The sequence below is a fragment of the Antechinus flavipes genome, chromosome 6, assembly GCF_016432865.1.
Source record: "Antechinus flavipes isolate AdamAnt ecotype Samford, QLD, Australia chromosome 6, AdamAnt_v2, whole genome shotgun sequence".
Lineage (NCBI taxonomy): Eukaryota > Metazoa > Chordata > Mammalia > Dasyuromorphia > Dasyuridae > Antechinus > Antechinus flavipes.
Window position 1 is genome coordinate 201,899 of NC_067403.1, and position 16,793 is coordinate 218,691.

General features: G+C 39.8%; 1 protein-coding gene, 1 long non-coding RNA gene and 1 pseudogene across 2 annotated transcripts in view; 2 read left to right on the plus strand and 1 right to left on the minus strand.

Annotated features, from left to right (window-relative positions):
• The window catches only part of LOC127540031 (zinc finger protein 850-like), a 213,103-nt gene that overhangs the window by 154,831 nt on the left and 41,479 nt on the right, over positions 1-16,793 (plus strand). The window lies entirely within an intron of this gene.
• The window catches only part of LOC127540044 (uncharacterized), a 132,996-nt gene continuing 126,673 nt past the window's right edge, over positions 10,471-16,793 (minus strand). The window contains exons 3-4 of the long non-coding RNA XR_007948088.1: positions 14,363-14,551; positions 10,471-10,673 (exon numbers count right to left, since the gene is read on the minus strand). This is a non-coding gene — a long non-coding RNA (uncharacterized LOC127540044). The remainder of the gene's footprint in view (positions 10,674-14,362; positions 14,552-16,793) is intronic.
• LOC127542184 (uncharacterized) lies at positions 13,598-13,736 on the plus strand (annotated as a pseudogene).

The following is a 16,793-nucleotide window of genomic DNA, read 5'->3' on the forward strand; positions in this document are numbered from 1 at the left end:
TATCTCTGGACAATTATCCATTTAAAGTACCCCGGCAAAGTTTAGGATCAAATTCCTTGGATCATTGTCTCAAATAAGGGAAAAGGGATACGAGAGGAGCAACAGCAAAACATGCCTTTCATATCCATGCCAAGATGTTGAACTCAAATCTCCATATGAGAGATATTTTCAAACATGGATAATTTCATGCATTTTAAAATGATGTTTATTGCAAGGATGTTCCTTTATTTTAGTGATCAATGGCATCTAAAGATAGAAATTTTAAAATAAAAGTGTTGATATTCCCAATGAAAAATTAGATAACATAACAGGAAAATTGAAAGTGAGCATCAGAGAAATTTGTTATGTTTCCAGGTGAGATAGAAAGTGAAATAAATTGAATGTTTAGTTTGTGTGCAGTAAAATAGCTTGTATCTATGAAGAAAGGAATGAAATTGAAGGCAATGAAATGGAAAGACTGGAAATGGAGATAATTTGTTAAGTACTGTGGCCAGAGCATGCCCATTCACAGGGAATGAATTCTAGTTTCAGCTGCTGGGATTTGGGTCAAGTCACTCAGCTGTTCTGAACTCATGGCTTGACTCATGCACACAACAAGAATGAAGGCATTTCTTGTGTTGTAGCAGGTTTATTGTGAACCTCCAATATAATTCTGCATGAAGCTCATAGTAAATGAAATCGTCTTTGAGATATGGGAGCTAATGGAATTTTAATATGATTGGATCTGCCCAATATTTTTCTCTCTACCTGGGAAAATAGGAAATAACTGAGTTTGTGTTCTACTGTTGAGGGAGAAGTATATAAATGCATACTTGTGTGTGTCTATAGTGTCAGTATGTTTGTTATTCTTTATTTGTTTGTTGATTTTTCAGAAGAAGAAATCAGACTTGAAAAGAAGGAAAGCACTGCAAAGTTAAAACTGTCTTTAGCAGAAATTCACCTACAAAGATTCATGAGTTGATGATGATTTCACTTGGAGGTAAACCTTGGGATAAGCATTATAACTGGAAATAGTGGGGAAAGGCTTTTACAAAGAGAGCTCCTCGTACTGCACATCAAAAAATTTATACTGGAGAAAAACCTTGCAAAAGCTATCAATGTGAAAAGGCTTTGAGATCTAAAGCAAAACATGCAGAACATAAGAAAATTCACTTGTGAGAGAAACCTTATGAATGTAGCCAATGTGGAAAGACTCATAAAAGGGAGTGGGGTTCTCCAACTTTAGAGAAAGTATCCTGAAGAGAACGCTTATGAATGTAATCAATGTGGAAAGACTTTGACCCAGAAGAATGCTCTTGTTCAACATCAGAGAATTCATACAGGACAGAAATCTTTTGGATGCAATCAGTGTTGAAAGAGTTTTGGAGAAAAGGGAGCTCTTACTGGACATCAGAGAATCCACACGGGAGAGAAACCTTATAAATGCAACCAGTGTAGAATATTTGTTACTGGAAAGTTGGTTTTATTATACTGCATTGACACTGGAGAGAAACCTTAAGAAGGGAATCATTGCCTTCTAGACCAAATCAGTACATTTTACCATCATGGTAGATATAGGAATCTTATTAGGAATTATAAGGATTAGGAAATATAAGGAAAGGCATTGGAATGAACTACAATGCATTTTAGCAGAATGGTCTCTCTGGGTACAAGCCACCTATGGACTCAATGTTAGAAGGCTTGCTTTCTGCCTATGCTTAGAAAATTTATAAGGTATACTTAAAACTCAGCATGAGGATAATGGGATAATGATTCTCTAGCTAATGATGTAATCACTCTGCCTAAGTATATTTAAGGTAATATGGTGATATGGTGGCTCTCCAGTCAAGTTGGCACCTGCTCAATGTGGTTGCCCATGCTCAGTGTGAGGTAGTGACCTGGTTGTACTAGAGTGTTTAAAGGGAGCCCAGGACTCAAAACACTCTCTCAGCCGCAGCTCTCAGAGAAGACTTCATGCTCCAGATTCCAGACTCCATCTTGGACCGGTGGCAGCTCTCTTGCTGCTAAACTCTCCTGCCTCCTTCACTCCTCCACTAACAGCAAGGACTCAAGTTGGTCCCTAAGCCTCCTGACAGCTAGCCCAGACATTACAGAATGTAAACAACCCAATTACCTAAACTCTCCATTAACCAACAGACTCCTGCAGCTCCCCAGCTCCTCTGTTCCCTTACAAGATGCAAGACAAAAGGTGCCCAGGAAGAATGCCTGAGTCAGCAGCTTTCATGCCCTTTGGTTTCAAGCCCCAGCAGTGTGCAGAACTCCAGGCTATTTTCAAAGAGTGTCCCAGCCTCAGGGAGGATCCCAGGCTTTGCTGCACAGTTCCAACTCATCCAGGATTCACACAGACCTGGGCATCCATATCTATGTCAACACATGGCTGCCTTGGTCAGCAAAGGGGTGACAAGGGACTGGTGATGACAGGGGGCTTGGGAAGAACCCGGGGGAGGGGCTTGAGACAGAATGGGCGGAGGGTGGAGATAAGCAGCATTACCCCCTCACCCAAGGTGGGGGTGAACAGGAACTTGACACTGCACTCCTTGCTTTCCCATGACCCGCTGATGTGGCAAAGGTCCGAGACACCAAACAGGACCCTGGGGAATCTGTCCACCACTGTGGTGGCAGACTCAACCAAGCTCTTGAAGCTCACTGTGGGAAGCCCCATGACTCCTGTTGGAGAGGTCTCCTTGCTCATACAGGGGCATGAGGTGCTGGGGTAGTTGGGGCTGGCTCCACACTCCAAGTTTTAAACCCTTCTGCCTTCCCCTTCGGGTGGGGGCTTCAGATGCTATTGACATCGTGTCACTTATTAGTGTCCCCCCTACTGTTGTACAACTGGGCTCATCTAAATCCCTGGTGGGCAATTGTTCATGATCTCCAAGAAGTTAATGCTACTGTAATACCCAGAGTCCCTATTGCCCCAACCCCTGACACTCTACTTACCCTGTACCATCCTGGGCCACTTTAAGGAAATGTAAGTCAGCAGCAGCTGCTTTTCAGTCTCACTTGCCCCTGAAAGCCAATTCCTATTTGCTTTTACAAGGAGGGATGGTCATGCCCCGGATTTCCTTTGCAGGAATTCACTGAGTCACCATCTATTTCTCACAGATATTACAACAGGGCGTGACCTCTCACATTTTCAGGACTCCAGTGTGTTGATGATCTCCTTTGTTCCTCTCCCAAGACATTTCTGTTAGGGATGCTGTGAACCTGCTGAGGGGTTTAGCAGCAAGAGGCCACAAAGTACATAGGAACAAACCCCAGTTTGCCCTCCCCTCTCTAAAGGTCCAAGGACACCCTACCTCCGACCCTTCCCCAAACTGATCCATCTTAAAGGGAGCACTCAGCTTTCTGCTCCCTACCTCAAACATTGGCTCTGTGCCTTCCTGAGTCTTGCAGGTTACTCTCTTCTCTGGATCCCGGACTTCCCAGCTTTGCTGCTGCACTTTAAGGACACCTAAAAAGCTTGCTGTCCTCAGTGCTTGGCTTTTCCCCATAAGATCAAAACTCCTTTGATTCTTGAAGTCTGCCTTCCAACACTGCTCAATTTCAGGCTTCCCAAGTATTCTCTCTCATCTATTTTATTTGTCTCTGAGAAATGAGGGAAGGCACTTGGTTTATTAGCACAGAACCAGGGTGAAAGTTTCTGTGCCATGGAGTACTACAATAAAGCTTTGAATGATAAGGTAAAGGCCTCCCAGCTGCCTCCAAGTAGCAGAGGCCACAGCAGCCCTAGTCTCCACCACTCAGGACATTGTCTCCATTCTCTCTAAATGGCTCCTGTTCCCTATGCTGCTGACACTCCACATTGCTATGAATTCACCCCACTCTCAGCACTGTCCTCGAGCAGGCAAGCCACCCTGGAAGGGACCATCAGACATGGAAACACAAACAATCCTGCCCCCTTTCTACCTGAGAATCTGAGGATGGGCTTCAGACCATGACTGTGCAAGTTATCTGGATGTTTTACTTTCTCCCTGGGAGGACCTGAAGGGAACCCCCTCAGAGGGAGCCAACTTTGACTGAGATCTGATGCATCTGCCCCAGAAGTGAGGAAGGAGGTTTGGGTCGCTGCTTAAGGCACCACTCCTGCCACAGAAACTTCATCACTCCCTCATGGCCATTCAGCACAACAAGCTGAACTCCAGGCAGTAGCCAGGTTCTTCAGTTAAGAAAAGGCAAAAGGATGACTATCTGCACCCAGAGCAGGTGTACCTTTGGAGTAGCCCTGACTTAGGGTGCTAAGGAAACATCAGGGCCTCCTCCTCAGGTCAGTCCATTAAAAACCAAAAACAAGGATCTCAAATACTACTCTTTATTGCTTTCCCAGGCCATGGCAGCAATGACACTTCCTGGGCACAGCTGAGAAAACAACCTTCATGACCAAGCAAATGCCTGCATTGACCAAACAGCTGAAACACCAGCGGTAACTATCCAGATGCTGGAAGGCAAACCTTCTAGAACAGAAGTATGAATGGAACTTATGCTTTGCCCCCAAAGTACAAACTTTAGCTTATGCCTCTCATCCCAAAGGCGTAAGGGAGAAGTTGGCTGGGCCCAGAAGAGAATGCTTATCACAGAGCAAGAAAAGCTTCCAAAGGAGAGGTGTAAACTTCTTAGGACTACACTGAAGCCAATGGATTCATGGTTCTCCTAAGAACTCATTTCTCCCTCCTTTAAACCTCTCTTCATTTAGCCATTGAGGACCCAACAAGTTGGAGGAAGTAACCCAAAAACACTGGTAAAGGCGGTTTCCCAGGTTTGCTGTCACCTCCTGTGAGATGAGTCCCAGCTGCCCCAAACCCCAAGGTATCGATGCCTCTGAAGCCAGCTTGGGACCTGTTTTCTCTCCCAGAAGTTCCCTTCTAAACCTGGCAGAAGGACTTCATTCAATTGCCATCTGCCCATGGTTCCAAATATGCTTTGAGAATGGTCTGTACACTTTCCCACTGGGTGGCAGCATTCGCCTGTCATACTGTCACAGGCTCTGGGCTAGCAAAAATCCTCTTAGACAAAAAGCATTTTAGACCCACATGGGCCAAAATGTGGCAGCTCTTTGTGGTGTTGCAAAGAATTGAAAAATAAATATGTGTCTGTGTATTGGAGAATGGCTGAACAAGTTTTGGCAAATGAAAGCAATGGAATATTATTGTTCTGTACAAATAATGAACAAGCTGGTTTTTGGAAGGGTTGGAGTTACATGACTTGATGCTGATCCAAACAAGAAGAACCAGGAATACATTGTGCACAGTAACAGAATGTGAAAGGATCAACTATGAAAGGCTTGGTCCTGCTCAGAGATTCAGAGATCCAAAGCAATCCCAATAGACTTGGCACAAAAAATCCCATCTGCATCCCCACACAAAGAAGTAAGGAGACTGAATGTAAATGAACACATGCTATGAACACTACTTTTTGTTGATTTTTTTTTAATCTCTTCAATAGTTTTGCACTTTTGCTCTGATTATTCTCTCCCAAGAACATTCATCAAGCAATGTGTATTAAGAATAAATAAATTCATCCAGCCATTCTGGAGAGCGATCTGGAATTATGCCCAAAAAGTTATCAAACTGTGCATACCCTTTGATCCAGCAGTGTTTCTATTGGGCTTATACCCCAAAGAGATACTAAAAAAGGGAAGGGGACCTGTATGTGCCAAAATGTTTGTAGCAGCCCTGTTTGTAGTGGCTAGAAACTGGAAAATGAATGGATGCCCATCAATTGGAGAATGGCTGGGTAAATTGTGGTATATGAATGTTATGGAATATTATTGCTCTGTAAGGAATGACCAACAGGATGAATACAGAGAGGCTTGGAGAGACCTACATGGACTGATGCTAAGTGAGATGAGCAGAACCAGGAGATCATTATACACTTCGACAACGATATTGTATGAGGATGTATTCTGATGGAAGTGGATTTCTCTGACAAAGAGACTTAACTGAGTTTCATTGGAGAAATGATGGACAGAAACAGCTACACCCAAAGAAGGAATACTGGGAAATGAATGTGAACTATTTGCATTTTTGATTTTCTTCCCGAGTTATTTTTACCTTCTGAATCCAATTCTCCCTGTGCAGCAGGAGAACTGTTCGGTTCTGCAAATATGTATTGTATCTAGGATATACTGCAACATATTTAACATATATAGGACTGCTTGCCATCTTGGGGGGGGGAGGAAGGAGGGAGGGGAAAAAACGAAACATAAGTGATTGCAAGGGATAATGTCGTGTAAAAATTATCCTGGCATGGATTCTGTCAATACAAAGTTATTATTAAATAAAATTAAAAAAAAAAGAATAAATAAATTCTTATCCCAAAAATTGGGATCTTTGGTTTTGTCAAACACTAGATGATTATAGTTATTGATTATTTTGTCTGGTGAACCTAACCTGTTCCACTGAACTAGTCTATTTCTTAGCCAATAGCAAATGGTTTTTGTGACTGATGCTTTATAATAAAGTTTTAGATCTGGTAGAGCTAGGCCACTGTCATTTGATTTTTTTTTTCATTAGTCCCTTGAAATTCTTGACCTTTTGTTCCTCCAGATGAAATTTGTTGTTTTTTCTAGGTCATTAAAATAGTTTCTTGGGAGTCTGATTGGTATAGCATTAAATAGATTAGTTTAGGTAGTATTGCCATCTTTATTATATTCATGCAACCTATCCAGAACACTTAATATTTTCCCAATTGTTTAGATCTGACTTTATTTGTGTGGAAAGTGTTTTGTAGTTTTGTAGTTTTGTTCATACAGTTCCTGACTTTCCCTTGGCATATAGATTCCCAGATCTTTTATTTTAAATGGAATTTCTCTTTGTATCTCATGCAGTTGGATTTTGTTAGTGAAGTATAAAAATGCTGAAGATTTATGTAGATTTATTTTGTATCCTGCAACTTTGCTAACATTGTAGATTATTTCTAACAGTTTTTTTAGTAGAATCTCTGGGGTTCTCTAACTATACCATCATATCATCTGCAAACAGTGATAATTTGGTTTCTTCATTACCTATTCTTAATTCCTTCAATCTCTTTTTTTCATCTCTTTTTGCCTAAGCTAGCATTTCTAATACAATATTGAATAGTAATGATCATAGTGGACAACCTTGTTTCACTCCTGATTTTATTGGGAATGATTCCAGTTTATTATCATTATATATGATGTTTACTGATGGTTTTCAGTAGATGCTACTGACTATTTTAAGGAATAGTCCACTTATTCCTATACTCTCTAGTGTTTTTAATAGGAATGGATATTGGCTTTTATTAAATGCTTTTTTGTGCATCTATTGAAATGATCATTTTTTTTGTTAATTTGGTTATTGATATTGTCAATTATGTTAAGAGTTTTCCTAATATTGAACCAGCCCTCCATTCCTGGTATAAATCCTATTTGGTCATGGTATATTATCCTGTGGATAACTTTCTGCAATCTTTTTGCTAATATTTTATTTAAGATTTTTGCATCAATGTTTATTAGGGAGAATGGTCTATAATTTTCTTTTTCTGTTTTTGTCCTATCTGGTTTAGGTAGCAGAACCATATTTGTGTCATAAAAGAAATATTGGTAGGACTCCTTCAAACCCTATTTCTTCAAATAGTTTATATAACATTGGAATTAATTATTCTTTAACTGTTTGGTAAAATTCACAAGCAAAACCATCTGATCCTGGGGATTTTTTTTTTTTAGGGAGTTAATAGCTTGTTCTATATCTTTTTCTAAAATAGGCCTATTTAACCAATTTACTTCTTCCTCTGTTAATCTGGGCAACCTATATTTTTTGAAGGTATTCATCCATTTCATTTAAGTTATCAAATTTATTGGCATAAAGTTGGGCAAAGTAACTCCTAATTATTGCTCTAATTTCCTCTTCATTAGTGTCAAGTTATTCTTTTTCATTTTTAAGACTAACAATTTGATTTCCCCCTTTCCTTTTTCTAATCAAATTTATAAAGGGTTTGTCTATTTTCTTGGTTTTTCCATAAAACCAACTCTTAGTTTTATTTATTAATTCAATAGGTTTTTTTTTTACTTTCAATTTTATTAATCTCACCTTTTTTTTTCCCCCCTAAATTCAAGTTTAGTTTTGGAGGGTTTTTAATTTGCTCTTTTGCTAGCTTTTTAAATTGCAGTTTAATTCATTGATTTTCTCTTTTTCTATTTTATGCAAGTAGGCCTCTAGGAATATAAAATTTCCCCTTATTATCACTTTGGCTGTGTCCCAGATGTTTTGGTATGTCATTTCATTATTGTGATTTGCTTGGGTGAAATTAATAATTTTGTTTATTATTTGCTGTTTCACCCATTATTTTTTAGAATCAGATTATTTAGTTTCCAATTACCTTTTGGTCTATTTTTCCCTGGCTTTTTATTGAATGTAATTTTTATTGTATCATGATCTAAAAAAAGATGCATTTACTATTTCTTCCTTTCTGCATTTAAATTTGAGGTCTTTATGTCTTAATACAGGGTCAATTTTTGTATAGGTTCTATGAACTGCCAAGAAAAAAAGTGTACTCCTTTCTGTCTCCATTTAGTTTTCTCCAAAGATCTATCATACCTAACGTTCTAATATTCTATTTACCTCTTTGACTTCTTTCTTATTTATTTTATGATTTAATTTATCTAGTTCTGAGAGTGCAAGGTTGAGATCTCCCACTAATATAGTTCTACTATCTATTTCTTCTTGCAGCTCTCTTAATTTCTCCTTTAGGAATTTAGATGCTATACCACTTGGTGCAGACAATTTTCGGATGATGAAACTGAAACTATTTCTACTCATATGAAAAGGTGTTCCAGAACCCTGGAGGGACTTCCGGCCAAGATGGTGGAGAGGACACACACACATCTACTTAATCTCTGTCTTTGCTCTCAGAATACTTTATTTCATGACAAGGCCCAAAAATTAGGGCTTGACTGAAAAAAAAAAAACACAAATAATTACCAACAGAAGATATCCTTGAACTTTGCCAGAAAAGGTCTGTTTTTGCTCGTGGGTGGGGACGGTTAGATTGGGCACAGACTGAAGGCAGGCAGGGGCAGCACAGCAGAAAGTGAGTACAGAAGGCAGCTCACACTGAGCTGACCTGAGGGGGGGTGGGGTGTGATCTCAGCCATTTCTTTGGGGAGATCTTTACCACAGTGTGGCTACTTTGCCCTGGCAGCAAGCCAGTAGATCAGCAGAGGAGCTATAACTCATCTCCCAGAATTCTTTCGCTGGGTGTAGCTGGTTCAATTCATTACTACTCTATTGGAACTGATTTGGTTCATTTCACTGTTGAAGAGGGCCAGGTCCATTAGAATTGATCACCATATAGTATTGTTGAAGTATATAATAATCTCCTGCTGCTGCTCATTTCATTCAGCATCAGTTCATGTAAGTCCCTCCAGGCCTTTCTGAAATCATCCTGCTAATCATTTCTTACAGAACAATAATATTCCATAATATTCATATACCACAATTTATTCAGTCATTCTCCAATTGATGGGTGATTCACTCAGTTTCCAGTCTCTGGCCACTACAAAGAGGGCAGCCACAAACATTCTTGCACATACAGGTCCCTTTCCTTTCTTTAATATCTCTTTCAGATATAAGTCCAGTAGTAACACTGCTGGATCAAACGATATGCACAGTTTGATACTTTTTTGAGCATAGTTCCAAATCGCTCCAGGAGAATATATTTAAAATCATCAATAAGCATATTACGTAATGGAGAAAAACTGGAACCTTTCCCAGTAAGATCAGGAGTGAAACAGGGTTGCCCATTATCACCATCATTATTCAATATTGTATTAGAATTGCTAGCCTTGGCAATAAAAGTTGAGAAAGAGATTAAAGGAATTAGAGTGGGTAATAAAGAAACCAAATTATCATCCTTTGCGGATGATATGATGGTATACTTGGAGAACCCCAGAGATTCTACTAAAAAGCTATTATAAATAATTTACAACTTTAGAAAAGTTGCAGGATACAAAATAAATCCACATAAATGCTCAGTATTTTTATACATCACCAACAAAATCCAACAGCAAGAAATACAAAGAGAAATTCCATTCAAAATAACTGTCAATAGCATAAAATATTTGTGAATCTATCTACCAAAGGAAAGTCAGGAATTATATGAGCAAAATTACAAAACACTTTCCACACAAATAAAATAAAATTTAAATAATTGGAAAAATAGTAAGTATTCTTGGACAGGTGGAGCAAATATAATAAAGATGACAATACTCCCTAAACTAATCTATTTATTTAGTGCTATACCAATCAGACTCCCAAAAAACTATTTTAATGACCTAGGAAAAATAACAACAAAGTTCATATGGAAGAAAAAAAAAGTCAAGAATTTCAAGGGAATTAATGAAAAAAAAAAATCAAAGAAAGTTGGCCTCGCTGTACCTGATCTAAAATTATATTATAAAGCAAGCAGTCACCAAAACCATTTGGTATTGACTAAGAAATTGATTAGTTGATCAATGGAATAGGTTAGGTTCAAAGGACAAAACAGTCAACAACTTTAATACTCGAGTGTTTGACAAACCCAAAGACCCCAGCTTTGGGATAAAAACTCACTGTTTGACAAAAAATGCTGGGAAAGCTGGAAATCAGTATGGCAGAAATGAGGCATGGATCCACACTTAACACCGTACCAAGATAAGGTCAAAATGGGTCCATGACCTAGGCATAAAGAATGAGATTATAAACAAATTAGAGGAACATAGGAGAGTTTACCTCTCAGACTTGTGGAAGAGGAAGGAATTTATGACCAAAGAAGAATTACAGATAATTATTGACTACAAAATAGAAAATTTTGATTATATCAAATTGAAAAGTTTTTGTACAAACAAAACTAATGCAGACAAGATTAGAAGGGAAGCAATAAACTGGGAAAACATTTTTACAATCAAAGGTTCTGATAAAGAAGTCATTGCCAAAATATATAGAGAATTGACTCTGATTTGTAAGAAATCAAGCCATTCTTCAATTGATAAATGGTCAAAGGATATGAACAAAGAAATTGAAACTATTTCTAGTCATATGAAAAGATGCTCACAGTCATTATTAATCAGAGAAATGCAAATTAAGACAACTCTGAGATACCACTACACACCTGTCAGATTGTCTAAAATGACAAGGAAAGATAATGCGGAATGTTGGAGGGGATGTGGGAAAACAGGGACACTAATACATTGTTGGTGGAATTGTGAATATATCCAACCATTCTGGAGAATAACTTGAACTATGCTCAAAAAGTTATCAAACTGTGCCTACCCTTTGATCCAGCAGTGTTACTACTGGGCTTATATCCCAAAGAGATCATAAAGAAGGGAAAGGGATCTGTATGTGCACGAATGTTTGTGGCAGCCCTTTTCAACAATTGATTCTTTTCAACAGTGAGAGGATCCAAATCAGTTCTAATTGATCAGTAATGAAAAGAACCAGCTACATCCAGCGGAAGAACACTGGGAAACATAACATTTGCACTCTTTCTGTTGTTGGTTGCTTGTATTTGTTTTTCTTCCCAGGTTATTTTTACCTACTTTTTAAATCTGATTTTTCTTGTGCAACAAGATAACTGTATAAATACGTATACATATATTGTATTTAACATATTTACAGGTATGGGACTACCTGCCATCTAAGAGAGAGGGTGGAGGGAAGAAGAGGAAAAGTTGGAAAAGCAAAAGTCAATGTTGAAAAATTACACATCCATATGTTTTGTCAATAAAAATCTATAAAAAAGAATAAAGAAATTTTCTAGGGAAAAAGAACAAAAATCATTCCATTATGTAGGGTTCTTAAAGAAATACATAGTAATAGATGTGCCCCTTTTACAAGAGCTTCATTACCCAAAGTGCTTTCATCCTGGTCAATCAGTCAGCACCAACATTGTGCATTTCACCCCCAGTCATCAAGGATGGGAAAAAGAGTTAATGGGATACTTAAAACCGCCCTCACTAAATTCATGGAAGAGCTAAGTAGGAAGAAGCTAGGTCCTTATGAGATAATATCAGGATCCCTGATACCACTGTACCCATGAGTGAAACATAGCAACTTAATGTTCCCTCCTACAGAACTCTATTGTGATAATGTTTACAGACATTATAAGAGACTTGCCAACTTGTCTCTGAGTCCCATTCTTTGAGAATCTTGAGGCTCAGCTCCTAATCCAGTCCTGTGATTGGGTCTGCTGGAATCTCTGAAAGCCTTCTGTTGGAATCTTTACAAACTGTTAACTCATTAGAGTTGATAGATTATTGATCTGATCTTACAAAAAGATGTTTTGGGCCAGAACCTGAAACAAGGTGCTAAGTAGAACTAATTGATACAATGCTTGTGTTCACACCTTTACTCAATGGAGTTCACAAGTATGGGAGATTCACAAAGTAAACTTTGTAACTTTGTGAATTCACATCTCCCTTGAAGCTCTTAGGGTCAGAGAGCACTATGGGAGAAAACCCATAATCCCTCTCTCTCGTATCCCACAATTCCTCTCTCTCATATAAAAGAAACAGACAGAGGCTCTCGGACAGATTTCAGCGGAATTACGCCAGAAGCCCTCTCTCTGGGGCAAGAGAGATCCATTCCATTTTTCCACTTGGCTAGCTGTTGGCTGAAGAAAGCAGAGGCAGAAGCAAAGGACAATCTGCAAGAGCTCTTGGAATCAAGCAGAGAGATAAGCTTCAACTAACCAGGCTATTTTGGAAGGAGAAAATAAACATTTGTACTTTTATCACCTGGCTGCATTTTGGGTGATTATTGATCTGAATGGATTCTAAGGCTGCCTCCATAAAACCTCCCTAAGAAACCTGCTTTCTCCCAGAGAGAACCATTTTTATATAATTTTAAAGAAGAAAAAGAACACCACAGCCTTCCTTGGAGCCATGGTGGAAAGGTCTCTTTGGAGTCCTGCTCTCCACTCCCACTTTAGCCAGATTCAAGGATGTGTACTTGTGGTGCCACCTATCCCATCCTAAATGGGCAATACCACCCACGAGATGGCAGAACCTACAGGACACCATGGGATTTGCAAGGTCAAGTCACCAGGAGGTGACCTGCAATCTAGGTAGGTGGTCCTGTTCCCAAACTCCTGAACCTTTCCAGACTGAGAAGCCACATGTTCTGGTCTGCTTCATAGAGCAGTAGCTTATGTAAAGAAAGCAGCTAGTGCCCCATATCATTACTTCTATCCCCCTTCTCCTCACACTCTCAAAGTAATCCTTAGAAGAAAAACTATCCATGTGAAAAAGGTGCACAGTAACCCAAAACTAATGGTCTTAGTAGGAGGTTTTATGATCCCTGGCATTGCAGATCTTTACTTGGAGGGTCCATTACACTCAGGGGTCTCTTTAGAAACTCATTTCACTCTGTATCCAGGGCATAATTAGCAACATGTGCCCTCACCTTGGATCACTACATTTCATGCATTGTAATTCCAGATTCATTTTAATTCTATATTCAGAGTTCCTGTGATCACAGATGTGCCTGAATACAACTCTATAATACTCCACAAGCTCTCTTAAAGGTCATCAATGCAGGACTCGATCCCAACAAAGCGGACATCAGACCTGTAAACTTTGTGCACAATAAAGGCAATTGCAATCGCTTCTCGGCCTTTTGGCTAAGATCAAGTGTAATAAAGGCAATTGCAAAGGTATCTATTAGATTTCTGGGTTGATGGGGGATTCTCCAAAAGGCTTCTTGTTCTATTGCAATGCCAGAGGTAAACACCCATATCTGGAGGTGCTATATGCTGTGAGTTGTACTTACTCTGTCTGGCATTCATCTTCTATTCTCCATATCTTGGCTGTTAAATTGCTCCCTTCACCAGGTGTGTCCTTTTTATGTGGTTCTACTCTATATTACTGCCTTCTTCCCTTCTGGGAGGATCTTTCTGATTTTGTTTACACCATGCTCAAGTTGTCCCTATTTCCAGAAAATCACTCAGCTGAAGTTCCTCCCTGGTTAAAGCTGCCCTTCATCAGCAAAGGGGGCTGACTTTCCTGACAGTTGCAGCCCTGTTAGCATTTGTTGGATCCCTAATCCAGACTGTAGCCACCTTTGGCTCACTGTACTCCCCTGTCAGAAGCATCTTGATAGAACTAGCCATGGGCCTGAAGCATCCAGGGAATCTTGTCACAAACCACCAAACAGGTTTATTCACTTGACCTCATGGTATTGCAAAACCATAGGGTGCTGGGGACCCTGACAGGTGAGAGAGGGAGATACTGTATCATCACTGCGAAGAAATATTGTTTCTTTGTCAACCAATACCCTCAAATAGAATAAAAGCTTAGTCCTCAAAATGCAAGCAGAAGATTTATGGAATAGTGGTCAGAATTTTCTGAAGAACGTCTCCCACTTACTTCTTTCATTCCGATTGCCTGAAAATGTTGGCCGAATTCTCCATTCTGCCCTTCCTGGTTTGATGTTTCTCTTCTTTATTTGGCTTGCCATCTTCCCTGGCATTCACTTTATAACTCACTTATTTTTACATAAAATCCAAATCCTGTCTCAAGGCAATGTTCCTCATCAATCTTCAGGGTCATTCCAACCTTTTGATCAGAAGGAGAAAATAAGGAAGTATTATTATGATTATCTTTTTTATTTTATTAAAGCTTTTTATTTATAAAACCTCTCCATGGGTAATAAGTTGTAGTATATAAAAGTAATGGAATATTGTTCTATGAGAAATGGTCAGAAGGCTGATGTCAGAGAGGCCTGGAGAAACTTACATGAACTGATGCTAAGTGAAGAGTAGAACCAAGAGAAAGGTACAGACAGCAAAAGCAAGATGATGGGACAATCAGCTGTGATGGACCTGGCTTTTTTGACATTTTAAAACAAAGCTCTTTTGTTATCCTTTAATAATAAGCCATCATTTTACCAGCCCCAACATCTCATAGCGTTTAATAATTGACGCCAATATTTCCCTTTACACAAAAATGTTTTCTGCCCTTTTTATCACCAGATTACAGTGTACCTACCATTGTGAATGAGTTTCTAATCCCACATGAAACCACCTCATTGAAACACTGGCCTATACTCGCAGAAGGAAAACCTGGAAGATGAAATAAGCCTTATCACTCACACTCTGGCCACCCAGACTTCCCTGCTGTTCATGGTTTAGTTCAAAGAATTTTAATTCCAAGAACTTGTTTTTAATGAATTGTTCTTGGAAATCACTGCACTCCATAAGGGATCAGCTCAAGTGCCATCTACATAAAGTCTTTCTTCATTTTCCCCAGGGGTCAGCGGCCCTCTCTTCCCCTCTGTTCAGACTCGAGAAAGGTTGCAGACTCATTGGCTCAGTCTGGGAAAACCTTGAGACTCCAGGGAAGAAACCAAAGTAAGCCAGCTTTGCTGAGCCTTCCTGGGGCACTCTAGCAAGTCAGTGATACCCCTCCCCAACACAAGTCTCATTGCTTTATTTTCTGCTCTAGACCATGTACTTACCTGAAAATGTCTGAGAAGGAGCTGAACCCCCAGAGAAGGCTGCAAGTTCTCTGTCGCTCTAGACCCCCAGGTTTCAGCCCCTAAACTACCACAAGAGCAAGAAGAACCAAGGGAGAATCGGGCAGCGAGGTAGGGGCGGGTTGGACCTGCCTGTGTTCAGTGACTCCTCCTCTCCCCAAGGTCTCTGAGTGAAAACACCTGTAGCTTTCTAACAAGAGCCAGAGTTCCCCATCCCCATCCCCCATTACAATGAGGGAAACCCTAAATGCATTGTAGCTGATTACTAGACAAGAGTCTGTAGAAAATGGGATTCAGCTGACCCATTGGGAGGGGGGCGGGAAACGCTATTACCTTTGACTGGCCCATCCTTGGGTGTCACTCTCATGTTGCTGGCTTGGCCAGTGAGGGGGTAGCATATACTTGGAGCATAACTGACCGCTGCTGCCTTCCCTGGGGGGGTATCCACGGGGAGCAGGCAGGTTCCTTTCCCTGAAGGGCTGGCCTAGTGGGAAGCTGACATATAATCAGCAGGAGGCCCCAAGGCAGCTGTTAGTGCCCAGCTCCTGGGTAAGGAGCAGCTGTTGGCAGGGCCAGCGAGGTGCCAGGATGTTCGATGTTGGCTCCCTGGCCTTGGCATACGAGCGTTAGCATGAAGTTGGAGTGTTGCTGGGCAGGAGGAGACAATGGCAGCCTGTGCTTGATGTATGGACGGAGCTTTTTATTTATAAGTTATATGCATGGGTAATTTTTCAGCATTGACAAGTGCCAAACCTTTTGTTCCAATTTTTTCCATCCTTTCCCCCACTCCCTCCCCCAGATGGCAGATAGTCCCATACCTGTTAAATATGTTAAAGTATAAATTAAATACAATATGTGTATACATGTCCAAACAGTTATTTTGCTGTACAAAAAGAGTTGGACTTTGAAATACTGTACAATTATCTAGGATATACTGCAACATATTCAACATATAAAGGACTGCTTGCCATCTAGAGGAGGGGGCGGAGGGAGGGAGGGAGGAAAAAAAAATCGGAACAGAAACGAGTGTCAATATAAAGTCATTATTAAATAAAAATTAAATTAAAAAAAAAAAAAGAAATCGTGTACAATTAGCCTGTGAAGGAAATCGAAAATGCAGGCAGACAAAGGTAGAGGGATTGGGAATTCTATGTAGTCATTCATAGTCATCTCCCAGAGTTCTTTCGCTGACTGTAGCTGGTTCAGTTCATTACTGCTCCTTTGGAACTGATTTGGTTCATCTCATTGCTGAAGATGGCCAGGTCCATCAGAATTGATCCTCATATAGTATTGTTGTTGAAGTATATAATGATCTCCTGGTCC